The sequence below is a fragment of the Theropithecus gelada genome, chromosome 5, assembly GCF_003255815.1.
Source record: "Theropithecus gelada isolate Dixy chromosome 5, Tgel_1.0, whole genome shotgun sequence".
Classification (NCBI taxonomy): Eukaryota; Metazoa; Chordata; class Mammalia; order Primates; family Cercopithecidae; genus Theropithecus; species Theropithecus gelada.
Window position 1 is genome coordinate 69,300,701 of NC_037672.1, and position 16,938 is coordinate 69,317,638.

Here is a 16,938-nt window from a genome sequence, read left to right on the forward strand (position 1 = left end):
CAGAAAGGCAGAAATTCATCCCTTCTTTGACACAGGTTTTGAATAGACATCCCAACTCTGGGAGGTTCTTCCAATCAGGGCAGCATGGCAGGGCAGGTAGGCACATAGGCTTTGAGAGCATACTACCATAGGTTCATATTCCAATTTAGCTTCTTAGCTGATGAGTATCCTTGGAGCAGATATTTTAGTTCTCTAGGTCTTATTTTCCTCATCTTTGAAACAAAGATTATAAGAATAGTAATTCAGACCAGGTAGAATTAAATGAGATACAAAATACAATGTACTTAAGTCAGGAGGTGGAATGTAGTAAGTACTTGATATACATTATTATTATGCTCTGATCTGTGAAATTTCTGCATTTGAACATCTAGAAACATTTATACCTTTCTAGTAGTGTTTATTTTTGTATCAAAGTAGTATTTTGATTTATTTTTGAGTTGTTTGTATCCTTGCCTTATCCTTTCCACTGGATTTTAATCTAGTTTCCTGAGAGTGGAAATTGTTTTATTCAGTTTTGTTTCCTGAAACACTTAAAATTCCCTCACAGTAGCTGCTTAAAATTGTTGAATGGAGTTAAAAAGTTCAAAGTATATATAAAATATATCACATTTAATGAGATGAAGTTCTATGTGCTATGTGAAATTCTGTATTGTTATATTACACTCTTCTTTGTTTCTCTTACTGGAATGGTGTCATGGAAAGAGACTGAGTTTTAGAGTCAGAAAGACATGAACTCAGTTCTCATTCTTCCACTGATTGGATCTGTGAGTGACTTTACTTTCCTGAACATCACTTATAAAATTCAAGAAATACCAAATACCTTACAGGGCTGTTGTGAGCTTAGAGACAACACATATAAAGCAACTAGCACTTAGCAGGGACAACAAATGAGTAGCTATTATTTTTTGTAATTATTTTGGTAACTACCTCAATGATCTCTGTCCTTTGAGAGGCAAACCTCAGTTCCTTGTGATATTGGTAAGATGACTGGTTTCGAGCAACGTGTGTGATCTATCACCCCCAAGGTTTCCACTTCTCTCTCTGACAGCAGCAGCCGCTACTTCCAAGGACTTCTGTCTATACTGGTATCAGTGACAGTCTTGCCTTGAATGAGAACTTAAAAGTTGGCTGATGTTCCTTTCTGAGCTGAAGGGCCTAGAGAAACAAGAAAGAGATACAGACATTTAGCAAATGGGCTGGTGTGTGCTGACTGCCTTGATGGCAGTCTACAATTGTGCTCCTTACCCAAGTCACAGCTTCCAATTCTGAAAGCAGATGGAGGAGATAGAAAGCAGCAGCAGATGCGGGAGGCCTGACTTCCCAGTGCTACTGGGGCTGAAAGGGGGACATTGACAACTACTGGGGCTGAGATTACTTGTCCTTGATTCCGTGGCCAATATTCCTGTCATTTTTCAAGAGTCAATTGGTTAGGCAGTTTCTCTACTGTACCTCAGGAGAATAGCTTAATCTTACTTTTGGGTTCCCTGTAAAATCAGTACATCTTTTTATTATAATGTCTACAATATCAGGTTGGTGCAAAAGTAATTGCAGTTTTTACATTAATGGCATCTAGAAACATTTATACCTTTATACTAACACTTCTTTGTGCTTACTCTACAAGTTTGTTTCCTTTTACTGCATTGCAAGTTCCTTGAGGGTAAACTGGGTTATTCATCTTTTTATTCCTAAGGCCTAGTGCTGGGTCTAGAACATAGTGTGTATTTAATAAAATTTGTTAACTTACTGTACGAATGATCCAGAAGTTGACAGTTCAAACCCTCAAGTGTCCACTGATTTCCTCTCTAAACCAGGCAGGGACTTCACCTCAATGACTCACTTTTCTGGTTTCTAAAAGCAGAGGCAATGTGCCTTTCCTTTCCCAGAAGTATTTTAAGAACCAGTGAAAGTGTTGCTGAAAGGGATTCCACATGCTGGACGGAAGTCTCCCCTAAGCACTGAGCATGGCCATAATAACATGACCATAGATTGTATGCCAAAAGCCACTTTCACTTTATATTTCAGTATTTGTCATTTATGTAGCATCATTTTGTGATAAGAATATAAAGTTTAGCAGGGTTAAGAAAACGCATGTAATTTCAGTGCTGAGTTTATTCATATATTAGGAATTTGAGGCAGACATTTATTTTTGCCTGAGTCAATAATTGTGGAGTTACTTTTTTTTAGTTGTTTGATTACTCAAGTTACTTTTTCTCTCTGTTGTATCAAATTATATTTTGCCTCAATTCAAGAAACATGTTTAAAACTTTCAGAATATATAGAGTTAAGCTTTGGAATTCAACTAGAATAAATTCAATAACTATTCCATAAGCACTTATTTAGTAAAAGTTTACTTTCCAGTTGTGAAAAGGAATATAAAATTTCCATTAAACTATGGGAAGGTAAGGACACATTTAGAAATCAATGTAATTTAAGGCAGAATACTAGAAGTAACATGAACCGTGTATACGGAGACTGGTATAGGAATTCAGAAATGGCAGAATTCACAAGCCAATTATTCATATTTAAGAGGAAGATACTTTCAAGTTATATCATATTTGGGATCAGCAAATCAATAACCTAAATCAGAATGAATAGAGGTCACCTTTCAAATTCTATGTGTTCTTTGGTTCTTGGCTTCTTGGGACCTGTGGTAAATTTATCCTCTGATTTGGAGGTGGGGCAGGAAATAAGAGGTGTGAGAGCTGCAATTTCTCCCTCTCCAGCTTTCCCAGGGCAGCACTGTTTTTTGACCTCATGGAAACTATGGAGCCAACAGTCTTGAGACATCATAAAGCTGCATGTCTGAAAAAACAAATGGATAGGTAAAATGTTGGCAATTGTTGAAGCTGGGTGATGGTCCATGAAGGCTCTTTATATTATCCATCTCTGCTTTTTTTAATATTTGAAAATTTCCATAATGGAAAAAAAGGAGCCACAGGTACCTGGGTGTTTGTTATGAGGGAGTTCATTTTGTGCTATTAACTACTATACAGGCTGGAAGCTGCCTGTGCAACTCATTCGTAGGAAGAGAAGAGAATTTGCTTCCTTCTCCATGTGAAGCTCCAGGACATGACAGAGTGGTCCTTCTGAGAGCTAACTGCAGCCTTCTCTTGCCCTTGCAGACTATGGCTAGCTGATGCTTCATTATCTCAGTTTAACCTTTACCTGTAGAGTTAGTGTCATGCAGCATGGAAAATATTAGATTGGGAACCAGAAGATTTGATTTCCAGGCCCAATTCTGTCACTTGCCAGCACTTTAGAGGACAGGAAACACTGTTTATTGAACCCCCATTCTGGGCCAGCATTTACTGACAATGCTGTGCTCTAGACAGTGGTCATATATTATCTTGTATGTAACATCTGTGTAGACATCGGCACTACTTACCTCATTTGGGTTGTTTTGTGGCTCAAGCAAGATAACACATGTAAATAACTTGGAACACTTTAAATGTTTAAGTTTCTAAATATATAAGATATTATAAAGATTAGCACTAGCATGTATGACTTATTAAAATTTGAATGTTTAAACATGCCTAGTAATAGAAACTTGCCACTACATACTGTTTTAAAATAATTGACATCACATCTTTAAGTTTCCACATAGGCTTACTGAAAAGGCTTCCTTTTGAAGTCTTGCACCAGTAGGTATGAATGATTACTGATTAAATCATTATATATCCTAATCAAAGCATCATTACATATATAGATAGTGGAATAAACTTAACTAACTAGTAGTGTTCTAAGTTTTCATTTTACAAAATTGTAAGGCATGCTTGAATTTGCATGTAACACATAATTCTTGTTCCATAGGTCTTGGCAGAAGCCACTGGATTGCTCAGTGATTTTTTTTCCAAAAATGAAAGGAAGAGGAGGAAGCCAGCTGCAGATTTGACACTTGTAATTGTACCCCAGGTAATAGCAATAGTTATGTATGAGCTGTTTAAGTTGAAAGCAACATCAGTCATGCAAATTTCACATCAATTGAAAATAAAAGAAAGGAGAGAAATGTTTGTCAAATGGAAAAATGACACATTATGTAGAATAAATTATTTCTAATAGTCTATGCAAATATAGCTAGCAAGCACTGTGAAATAAAAATTCTAAAGTATTTGCTATAAAGTTGAAATGATACTTAAGTACTAAATTCAGATCATTTCCATTTGGTAATTCAGGAAAATCTGGTAACACCCTGGGTGGTGTGTGCAGCAATTGTTAGTGAAAATTTTAATCCCCATTTGGAAAAATACCAGTTGTAAAGATGTGTCTCTTCAACATATACTGGCTGTGCATCCTAAGATTCTGAAGCCATGTAAGCCCACATTGATGTCAGGTGATTATTTGAGGACATTCCATTGGCTCTGGGATTGAGAATGATGGTAGCATGAATCTGTAAACTAATTTTATACATCTCATCATACAATCTTTTGTTTTCTTGCTTAAAAGATAATAATATCCTTCTAATTTTATAAGTGTATCTAGTTGAACCAAAAATATCATGTGTCTGTAATCTAAAAGAAATGTTCTTAATCATGGAGGAAATTAGGTAATAATACAAATGAAATCTGACAACGAATTTCAGAGAAGGCAAACCTAGTGCAGCTCCGTGGCTCCCTCGAGGTCACCCAGCTCATTAGCACAAAAGGATGGGACTGCAGCCTCTGCAGGCCTCATTTTTCTTCCCTACTGCATGAAGACTGAAGTTCTTTCTAGCTATAAAATACTGCAACCCACATGGGAAAGTTCATTTTCTTCTTATTGCTTTAAGATTTTATTTTGAAGAGAACCAGTTTTGAAAGAGGTTGTAATTGTACTGTATTTACTATAAAATAATGTTTTCTTTTTATAACTTACTAAAATAGGTTAGAAAGTCTGGTCATTAATTTTGGAAGATAGAATGTGTAACAAACCAGTGACTTCTGTGTGTTTTTAGAATACAGTAGCTAATTAGATAATTCACTATAAGTAAAAATATTGCTTTGGTGGTATCACCAAATATCTAAGTGATGGAAGACTAAAGATAACTAAACAGTTTGTCATAGAGAAGCACAGTGGTTTAGGAGTATCCATTCTGGTTCTGTAGACAAAGACTTTGCAACTTTGGAAAATCATTTAAACTCTAATGGATTTAGTTTCTTCATTTGTAAAAGGAGAGTCTCAAATTGGTTGACTTTAATGTTCCTTCCAGTTCTGTGATTCTGGACTTTTGAGACTTGTCTCAGATCAGGTGCTGTGATTTAATGATACATATTAGTGATACATTCATTCTCTATTATTTTAGAACAAAAGTTTTAATTTTAGAACTTACTAGTGATGTCTTTACGTTTAAACTTGGCATCAGATTGTTTTTAAAAGTGACTCTGTGGAATACGTCTGAATATATTTCTCTCACATGTGTTTTGTCAAGGGCCTCTTTCACTCTTCTGTTTCTCCTTGAATCTGCTGGGCCAGGGAAGTACTTCTTGAACTGCTAGGGATTCTCTTTTGAAATTGGGAACAATGGTAAATCTTCAGTACAAGCTTCTGTGTTACATAAATGTTTTTTAATGAAAACACAAGCTTGTATGTTATATAAATGTTTTTTAATACAATGAAATATTTACATAGACTCTTTTGGGCAGGATGCAGCCAATAAAATTTCATAAGGTAAGAGCTTGAATTTAGGTATCTTTACTCACGCCTATAGGTTTAGAATAGGACACCCAACAGAAGCAAATGCTAAAATACCTCCAGATGCCTACAAGAACAGGAGAGGAAGACCCAAAGACACAAGCAGACACACACACACACACACACACACACACACCCACCACTAAAAGACTAATAAAAAGGGAAATATTCATTCTAGCATTCACCCAAAGTTATATGTGTAAGTATAACTTCCTGAAAAGGAAGGAGTCAGGCAACTCATGATTTCTCAGCAACAATGGCATATTGGCTAGCATCTGTTTGATTGTCGGTACTCATGCTGCACTGGTCTTTTTTGTTAGCACCTCATGATCTGTAGAAAGGATTTTCTAGACTTGAATGGTAAGCTGCAGCCATTCTGCAAATTTTGTTTTTATTGATTTTCTCCTACAATAACCAGAAACAGGCTAGAGTTACCAGAACTGTCACTCAAATGCATAAGATTCTCAAATACAACTAAGTCAACAATCAAGAATCACCATGTATTTAAGGAAAGAGCTGCTGAACTAAGAAACAGAAGGGCTAACATCAAGGAAGCGAAGATAATGGAAAAAAAAATTATGATACAGATAACTGATATGCTTAGATTTGAATGGATATTGCATTCCTAAAAGACAATCAGCCTGAATATAGTGAGACCCTATCTCTACAAAAAAAAAGAAAAAGAAAAAAAAAAAAAGAAAAATTAGCCAGGCGTGGTGGCATGTGCCTGCAGTCCCAGCTACTCAAGAGACTGAAGTGGGAGGATTGCTTGAGCCAGGGAGATTGAGGGTGCAGTGAGCTGTGATATTATGCCACTGTACTCCAGCCTAGGCCATAGAGTAAGAAACCCTGTCTCAAAACAAAAACAAAAACAAAAATAAAAAAACAGTCCTTTAAAGGGAGGAAAATGTAGTTGGAGTTTTTGCAAGTAACCATCATAACCAATACAAGACATTTCAACTGATAGGTTGAATAGCTGAAAGGACAGAGCTGAAAATCAAATCAGTATACTGAAAGATGAAGTGAGTCGTTACAGGAAGCAATGCAAAATTATAAAGGGTTAATTCAAAATTATATTAGTTTTGTATTGCTGCTGTAACAAATTACCACAAATGTACTGGCTTAAAACAACCCAAATTTATTATCTTACAGTTTTAGAGATCAGAATCTTAATGTCGAGGTGTTCGCAGGGCTCTGTTCCTTCTGGAGACTCTAGAAGAGAACCTGTTTTCTCGCCTTTTCCAGCTTCTGGAGGCCAGCTGCATTCCTTGGCTTGTGGCCCTTTCCTCTATATTCGAATCCAGCAAGGAAGCATCTTCCAGTCTTTTTCTCTCTTTTCTCTCTACTCTCTGCTTCTGTGGTCACATCTCCTTTGACCCTGATATCCTACTGCCTTCTCATAAGAATCCTTTTGATTACATTAGATCTACCCAGATAATCCTGGATAGTCTTCCCATTTCAAATCCTTAACTTAGTGATGCCTGCAAAATACCTTTTGTCGTGAAAAGTTAACATATTTACAGTCTCTGGATCAGTGGTATGTGACTATCCTGGGGGGCAAGGGCTGGGCTTTATTCTGCCTACTACAGAGAGTATGAGAAAAAAAAGTTAAAACAAATAAAATGCAGATCCTGAATACCCATAGCTATAAAATAGTAATGCCCTGGGAAAGTAAGGAGACAACAAATGGGAGAAAATGATCAATTAAATGAGAAAAGAGCATTTACTAGAGCTCAAGAAATCAGTAAATCTCCAGGTTTCAAAGACCATGTGGTATTATATAGGAGGTATAAAAAGAGAGCCACAGCTAGACATCAGTGAAATTTCAGTTCTCTGAGGATAAAGAGAAATGTCCAAAAGGTTTCAAAGATAAACAACAGTTTACATGCAAGTAAATGAAAATCAGATTGTCATTAAGCTTTTTAAAGCAATACTGAGTACAGTAAACAATGGAATAATGTCTTCAGAATTCTGAGATGAAATTATTATAAACTTAGAATTCTATTCCTGGCCAACGTAGAATTCAAGAGTGAAGGCTAAAGATAGTTTTGGATGTGTCAAAGACAATTCCACTCACTGCCCCTCCCTATTTGAGAGAATCCTAGTAAAAGCAAAAGGAAGTAAAATAAAACAAATGGCAAAGGACACAAATAAAACCACAGAGCAAAGATGCTGGCAAAACTAATTGTTAAGTCTAAATAATTGATGAATATGTTAAAAATATTAATAATCTGAAAGTTAAAACTACCCGTGATTTTAACATGGATGCTGGCCGAGGGCAGGATGTTTTGAGTAGCGTAGGAGAGAAGTAAAATGAAGCCAATAATTTTTTTGTCTTGTTGGGTATGAAACAATATCTTAATGTAGTTTATCTTTGAATTTTCTTGATTAAAAATTTTAAAATTAAAATAAAAATTGGATTGATAATGTTATGTGTTAGTATGTTTTGAAACAAATATTCTCATACACAGTTGGAAGGTGTATATTTTTGTCTACTTTTTTAGTGGGTAATTTGGTAGCTTCTTTCAAGTTTTGAAATGAATAAGCCCTTTGCCCTAGAAATTTCATCTCTAAGAATCGATTCTACAGAAAATTTCTCTATCTGCAAAACAATTTGCAAGCATGCGTATGTGGCATTATTTATAACAGTCAAAAATATTAAATAATCTAAACCTATAGGAATGAATTAGATTAATTATGAACAACCATGCTCTGGTTAAAAAATTAAGTAGTTATAAGTATTTGCAGACATAGAAATATTATCAAGTCATATTTTTGAAAAAAGAAGTTATGAAGTGTGGCTATAATTCTATTTATTATAAATGATTCTGAAAAGATTTATTTATTCACATATACATAATACCTAATTGTATGCAATTACAGAATTGGGTCTGGAAGGATATAAGTCAAAATGCTAATAATTATTATCCTTGGGAGGAGATTTTATCTGGCAGAGTATTTTGCTTTTAATTTCTACTTATGTTATTTTACGATAAGAATATATATATGTATTATGCGCATTACTCATATAACATTTAAAAATTTAGAAAAGCAAATAGCAAAATCTCCTGAAATACCACATCCAAGAAAAATTACTGTCAACAGCTTGGTGAGCATATATCTGGACCACTTGATTATACATATGGGTATGCAGGTGTATTTAATTTTCCATAAATAAAAGTATATGACTGCATTGAAAAATCATTTTTAATTAAATTTTTTTTAGATATAATTGTAGATACATATGTAATTGGGAAAAATACTACAGAGAGACTGGATATACACCTTCCCTTGTTTGTCTCAATGGCAAAATCTTGTAAAATCACAACTATGACACTGACATTGATAGTCAAGCTATAGAACATTTCCATCTCCACAAACATCCCTCATGCTGCTCTTTTACGGACCCGCTTCCCTCCCACCTCACTCTCCTCCTGATAACTCTAATATGTTTGCCATTTCTATACTATTGTCATTTCAAGAGTGTTATATGAATGAAAAGATAGTGTAACTTTTGGGGTTGACTTTTTCACTGGGAATAATTCTCTAGAGATTATCCAGCTTGTTCTTACATGTATCAACTGCTCATTCATTTTTATTGTTCATTAATATTCAGTGACATGGATATACCACAGTTTCTACAATGAGTCACTGGGTTGTTTCCAGTTTTTGGCTAATGCTAACAATTTTGCCGCAAACCTTTGTATATAGGTGTTTTTATAAGCATAATTTTTAATTTCTCTGGGGTAAATACCAAGGAGTGCAGTCGTTAGGTCTTGTGGTAATTGCATGTTTAGTTTTTTTTTAAAAAAACTGTCAAATCATTTTCCAGAATGACTGTACTATTTTACATTATGTCTCTCTTCCAATTTCCATGCCGTTTATTTATTTTTCCTGTTTTAGTGCACTGACTAGAACTGCCAGCACTATATTGAATAGGAGTGCTGAGAGCAGAAATCCTTATCTTGTTCTTGGTCTAGAGGTAAATAATTCAGTTTTTCGCCATTAAGTATCATGTTAGATACAGAGTTTTGTAGATTTAAAAAAATCAAGTTTAGGAAATTACCCTGTAGACCTGTTTTTACAAGAGTTAAAAATTATAAATTGGTGTTAAACTTTGTTAAATTCATCTTCTGAATTAATTGATGTGATTTTCTTCTTCAGTCTGCTAATATGGTGGATTATATTGATTGATTCTCAACCACTTAACCAACCTTGCATTTCTGAAATAAACTTCATTTGAATATGTTATTTAATCATTTTACATATTGCTTACTTATATTTGCTAACATTTTGATAAGGATTTTTGCATCTATACTGATGAGAAATATTGGTCTGTAGTTTTCTTTCTTTTTGTTTTTAAAAACCGTCTTTTTCTTATTTTGGTATCAAGGCAATACTAGTTTCATAAAATGAATTGGAAAGTGGTTCCTCCTTTTCTGTTGCTGGGAGAGGGTTTAGTTTTGCTTTTCCCCAATTCGTGTTAATTCTTTAAATGCTATTATAAATGTTATTTATTTATTTTTTAAAAAGACATATTTATTAAGCATCATTATCAGACTATCACATTTAGCAATCAATGGCATGGGTGCAAAAACATATATATGTACATTAAAACCCCCTGTTGGAATGCTTTATACTTTCCACAGAACAGAAACTAAAATGATCTGTTGTACCATTAGTCATAAATGCAATCTTCAAGTTTTCCCCAGACTCATGAGTATTGTCTAAAACATGTCTTCTTTGTAGCAGCTAGGCTCTGCCACCACTGTGCTTGGTTGAGTTCACAAATCTGCTGTGACCTGTAGCTTCCCCGTCACTTCTCTGGATCTCCTCTCCTGCTAAGTTTTCTTTCCTGGCAGGAATTGAAATGTGCCACTGCTATAGCTACTGCTGCTACTGGAACTACCATAGCCACCTTGGTTTCATGGTTTGGCAAAGTATTGGCCTCCACCACGTTAGGGGCCAGAGCTTCTGCCTCCAAAGTTTCCTCCCTTCATGGGTCCAAAATTTGAAGACTCATTGTTGTAACTGCCAAAATCATTGTTGCTTCCACCACCTCCAAAATTGCTTCCATTATTACCAAATCAATTATAGCCATCCCCACTGCTACCATATCCATGACCACCATGGCTGCCACCAAAGCCACCATGACCACTAAAATTTCCTCCACAACCAAAGTTGTCATTCCCATCGAAACCACCCCACAACCACCACCAAAGTTTCCAGATCCACTTCGACTTCTGGCTGGAGGAAGCACTAGCCATCTCTTGCTTTGACAGGGCTTTCCTAGTTTCACAGTTGTGGCCATTTACAGTGTGTTATTTCCGAATGACAATCTTATCCATGGAGTCATGGTTGTCAAAGGTTACAAAGGCAAAGCCCCTTTACTTGCCACTGTCTCGGTCAGTCATGATTTCAATCACTTGAATTTTCCCATACTATTCAAAATAATCCCATAGGTGATGTTCTTTAGTGTCTTCTTTAATGCCATCAACAAATTTCTTTTTCACAGTTAAGTGGGCACCTGGTCTTTGAGAATCTTCTCTTGAGACAGCTCTCTTTGGTTTTACAATTCTTCCATCCACTTTATGTAGCCTTGCATCCATGGCTGCATCCACCTCCTCCACGTGACAAACCCAAAACCCCTGGAGCACTTGGTGTTTTGGTCTCTCATTACCACACAGTCCATGAGCATTCCCCATTGTTCTGAATGCCTCCTCAGACTCTCATCGGTTGTTTGAAAGCTGTCTGCACCTGTTCAGGCTCTTTGGGAGATGCTGACTTAGACATGATGGCAGTGGGAAGAGAGACTTTAGTGACTCTCCCTTGGCAGCATCCACAGGCAGAAAGGAGCAAAGTAATGAATGTATTTCCATGGTTTATTTAGACATATGTTAGTTTTCAAGTATTTGAAGGTTTTACTACTTTCTTTCTTTTATTGATTTGTAGTTTGTTTCCCTTGTGGTCAGAAAATACATTACGTATTATTTTAATTCTTTTAAATTGTTGGGGGTTTGTTTTATCTCTCAGGTTATAGTTTGTTTTGGTATATGCTCCATGCATGGGCTTTTGTAAGTAATATATATTCTGATTTTTTAATGCCAATTATATTTTGATGGTTTTATGGTGTTGTTGAGTTCTTCTATATCCTTGTTGATTTTCTCTATAGTTCTGTTTGTTTGTTTGTTTTTGAGACAGGGTCTTGCTCTGTCACCGAGGCTGAAATATGGTGTCATGACCATGGCTCCCTGCAGCCTCAACCCCCCTTCAGCAATCCTCCCACCACAGCCTCCTGAGTAGCTGGGATTACAGACCTGAGCCTACACCCAGCTAATTTTTGTATTTTTTGTACAGATGGTGTTTCGCCTTGTTGTTCAGACTGGTCTCAAATTCCTGAGTTCAAGTGATCCTCCCGCCTCGGCTTCCCAAACTGCTGGAATTACAGGCAGAGCCACCACGCCTGGCCTTTTTGTATAGTTGTTCTACCAATTGTTGATAGTAGAATGTTGAGATTTCCAACTGTAATTGTGGATTTATCTATGCTTCCTTTTTCTATCAGCTTTTGCTTCACATACTTTTCAACTGTGCTATTTGGTACATTGACACTTAAGATTGTTATGTCATCTTGGTGGATTTACCCTTTTATTATTATATAATGCCCCTTTCTGACTCTGGGAATCTTTTTTCTCTGAAGTCTACTTTATTTAGTACTGATGTAGCCATTCTTGCTTTACTTTGATTGATGTTTGCATAAAATATCTTTTTCTATCGTTTTATTTTAAATCTGCCTATATCACTATATTTGAAGTGAGTTTCTTATAAAGAACATTTAATCCAATCAATGCCTTTTAGTTGATATATTTAGACCATTGATATTAATGTAATTATTAATCTATCAGTCCTTAATTCTGCCATTTTTTGTTTTCTGTGTGTTCTTTCTGTTTTTTTGTTTTGTTTTGTTTTCATTTATTCTCTCCGTCTTCTGTGTGATACTGAAAGGTTTTATTCGATTCTACATTGATTTATCCATAGTGTTTTTGAGTGTTTCTCTTTGTATAGCTTTTTACTGTCTGCTCTAAGTATTATATCATATATAAAAGCACAGCCTACTGGTGTTTTTATTTTATGAGCTTCAATAAAGTATAGTAAATGTCCATTAGTTATGTCCATTTATGTCCCTTTCTCTTCTTTCATTTATAATATAATTGTATTAAATATTTCCTCTACACATGTTTAGAAACGTATCAACTGGTGTTATAATTTTTGCTTCAGTCAAGAAGAAGCAAAGCTTGTTGTATTTGTTCATATTTTTGTTTACTGTGTTCTTCTTTCCTGAGGTTCCAAGGTTTCTTCTTTTAGCATGCCTTTATGTTTAGAGAACTTCCTTTAGCCATTCTTTTAGGATAGGTCTGGTAGGTCTGCTCTTACTTTCCCTTCATTTGATAATGTATTGATTTCCTCTTCATTTCTGATGCATATTTTTGCTGGGTGTGATTCGTTTGCCAGTTCTTTTCTCTCAGCTTGTGAGAAGTATTGTGCTGCTTCCTTCTGTTCTTCATGGTGTCTGATGGGAAATCTGCTGTCTTTCTGTGTGTGTGTGTGGTTTTTTTCCTCTAATAAGCAGTCATTTCTCTCTCACTGTTTTGAAGATTTTTTTTCTTTGTGTTTATTTTTCAGATGTGCCTTGGTGTGTGGATTTTCTTGAGTTTGTCCTGTTTGAGATTCACTCAGCTTCTTGAATCTCTAGGTTTACACTTCTGGCTAACTTTGGGAATTTCCAGTCATTATTTCTTCAAGTACTGTTTCAGCCCTACCTTTTTTCTTCTCTCCTTTTGGAACTTTGTCAGACATTTGTAACTTCCTTGCCATCCTGGTGTTGGCATCTATTAATTGTCCTTTCATTCAGGTTGAGATTTTCTGGTTCTTCATATGATGAATGATTTTCTACTGAAACCTAGATATGCCCATATTATGTTGTGAGGCATGGTATCTAGCTGTAACCTTCTGTTTTAATTGACATTTTTGGATAGTACTCTGGCAGGAGAAGGGTGCTGCCACCTCATTATGACTTCACACATATGAAAATAGAACGTCAGGTTCCCCACTTGGCCTCTGTTGATACCCAACAGATGGTAGTCTTCTTCTGCCTGATGAACAGGAGTAGGAGTTGTAGCTATCTGGTGATCTCTGGTGACTCCTTGACTGGGGTGGAAGCCTTACTGCTGAATGATCAATTGTCAAAGTCCGGACTCTCACTAGGCACCCTTTTACACCACCATGGAGAGAGGGTAATGAGTGCCTTATGACTGCTGGATGGGAATGGAAGTAGGTTCCCCACATGGTACTTACTGTCATCATATTAAGTGGGCCTCATTACCAGCCAGTGAAGATGAAAGTACCAGCTTCCTACTTGGCTTTCTCTGCTATCTAGTGGAGTGCTGGAATGTTTCATTACAGCCTATTAAGGCTAGAAGCCGAGGCTCCTCACTCAAACTGTGCTGGCCTGAACAGGAGTAAGGCCAGAGTTTTTCTGTGGTGTTTTCCTGGAGGAAAGCAGTTATCTTTTTACAGAATATAATTTTCTGGGATGAAGCAAAAAGCAAATCCAGCAAGTTCACCACTGTATCATTTTTGGGGTCCTGAAGTCCCCAATCAGTCTGACTTCTTCCCACCTTTCAGAGTTCTCACATTCCTTTCATTTATAATGTACAAGGTTCTTAGTTGTACTTTGTAAAAGGAACAGGGGAAACTATGTCTACTTTATTATTCAAGAAACAGAAATTCTTGCTAACATCATTTTGCAGCTTACTTTTTCACTCAATAATATGTTAATGAAGGTCATTCTATTTAAATGAATACTAATTGATATCATCCTTTCAATAGATGAATATTATTCAATTGTATTACTATTACCATAGTTTCTTTTGTACTAATCCATTATTATTATTCTTTTTAGAAACAGAGTCGCACTCTGCCACCCAGGCTGGAGTGCAGTGGTACAATCTTGGCTCACTGCAACCTCCGCCTCCCAGGCTCAAGTGATCCTCCCACCTCCGCCTCTCAAGTAGCTGGGACTACAAGTGTGTGCCACCATACTCAGCTAATTTTTGTATTTTTCTGTGGAGACAAGGTTTTGCCATGATGTCCAGGCTTGTCTCAAACTCCTGGACTCAATCTTCTCCCAAAGTGCTAGGTTTATAGGTATAAGCCACTACTCCTAGCTAATTCATTATTAATATACACTTAATTGCATAATAAATAATGCTCTGATGAACATCTCTTGATGCAAAGGTCTGCATTCTCTTTTCTATAATTCTGACAATTAAAAAACTATGTAAACCACATATATTTTCCAGTGTTTGGTGAAAATTCATTTTGTGTCACCACCTGTCTAGAACTCACAGAAGGCTATTTATAGTCTTTATTTATCCTGCTCAGTTTTACACTTTATATATTTGTTAGAGAAATAGTAAGATATTTAATTATGGGTTACTGAACAGACTGCTGGGATTTGTTATGAAATATGTAATCTATGCATCTTATTATTTTCTTAAATCCAAATGTTCTGAATTCTTGCATACTTCTCTTAAATATTCTTAGGATAACTTTCTAGGAGAGTGATAGCCAAATTTTGGGTCATAATGTGAAATTGTACTTCTAAAATGCAATTTTAGTAGTACTATGTGCTCTTAACAGAGCATATGTCCATTTCTACATGTTCTTGATAACACTGGTTAGTATCATACAATAGCTTAAATTTATGATTTATTCTTTGTGAGATTATAAATAGAATCAATAAATGTACATTTTAGAAAAATCTAGAAAATACAGAGTAGTATAAAGAAGAAAATTTTAAACACTTGTAGTATCTCTTGCCAGTCGTAATAACTCACTGTTAAGAGTTATTACCACCATTACTATTTTGGCTTATTCTCTTCATCTCTACTTTTAAATACAAAATTGGAATTACATTCTATGTAGGGAATTTTTATATTCCATCTTTCATTAATGCTGTATTGTAGACAACTACCTTTGTCTCTATTTTTATAGAACATGATTTAAATAATTGTATATTTTTTCATGAAAGAGATTTATTATAATTCATATAGCTGATTCCTTATTTTTGGGTAAATGAATTGTTTTCAAATTTTTCCCATTGTAATTACATTGTAATAAACATGGTTGTAAATATTCTCAAGTTTAAGTGTTAGAAAGAAGAAAGCTTGGCCACAACTTGGATAATACATCTTAAAATTGAAATCCTATCTTTGCAAAAGTGTTTCAGTTCACTCTGATTATGGTCTGATATGGTTAGACTTTGTGTGCCCACCCAAATATCATCTTGAATTATAATCCCCATAATCCCTATAATCCCCACATGTCAAGGGAGAGACCAGGTGGAGTGGTTGAATCATCGGGGCGGTTTCCCCCATGTTGTTCTCATGACAGTGAGTGAGTTTTATAAGATCTGATGGTTTTGTAAGTGTTTGGCAGTTCCTCCTGCATGTTCATTCTTCTTCCTGCCACCTTATGAAGAAGGTGCCTTGCTTCACGTTTGCCTTCCCCCATGATTGAAGTTTCCTGGGGCCTCCCAGCCATGTGAGACTGAGTCAATTAAACCTCATTCCTTTATAAATTATCCAGTCTCAGACAGTTCTTTATAGCAGTGGGAAAATGAACTAATTCAGTAAATTGGTACCATAGAAAGTGGGGTACTGCTATAAGGATACCTGAAAATGTGGAAGTGACTTTTGAATTGGGAAACAGGCTGAGGCTGGAACACTTTGGAGGGCTCAGAAGAAGAGAGGAAGATGTGGGAAAGTTTGGAACTTTCTAGGGACTTGTTAAATGACTTTGACCAAAATGCTGATAGTGATATGAGCAATGAAATCCAGGTTGAGGTGGTCTCAGATGGAGATGAGGAACTTGTTGGGAACTGGAATAAAGGTGACTCTTGCTATGCTTTAGTAAAGAGACTGGAGGCATTTTGTTCCTGCCCTAAAGCTCTGTGGAACTTTGAACTTGAGAGAGATTATTTAGGGTATGAGTGGGAGAAATTTCTAAGAAGCAAAGCATTCAAGAAGGCATGTGAGGGCTCTTAAAAGCATTTAGTTTATTTTTTATTTTTCATTATACTTTAAGTTCTAGGGTACATGTGCACACATGCAGGTTTGTTACATAGGTATACATGTGCCATGTTGGTGTGCTGCACACACTAACTCATCATTTACATCAGGTATTTCTCCTAATGCTATCCCTCCACCCCCG

At 35.9% G+C, this 16,938-nt stretch overlaps 1 pseudogene; it reads right to left on the bottom strand.

Moving 5' to 3' along the window:
• Positions 1–10,754: 10,754 nt before the first annotated feature.
• Positions 10,755–11,460, bottom strand: LOC112624315 (annotated as a pseudogene).
• Between the last annotated feature and the right edge of the window lie 5,478 nt (positions 11,461–16,938).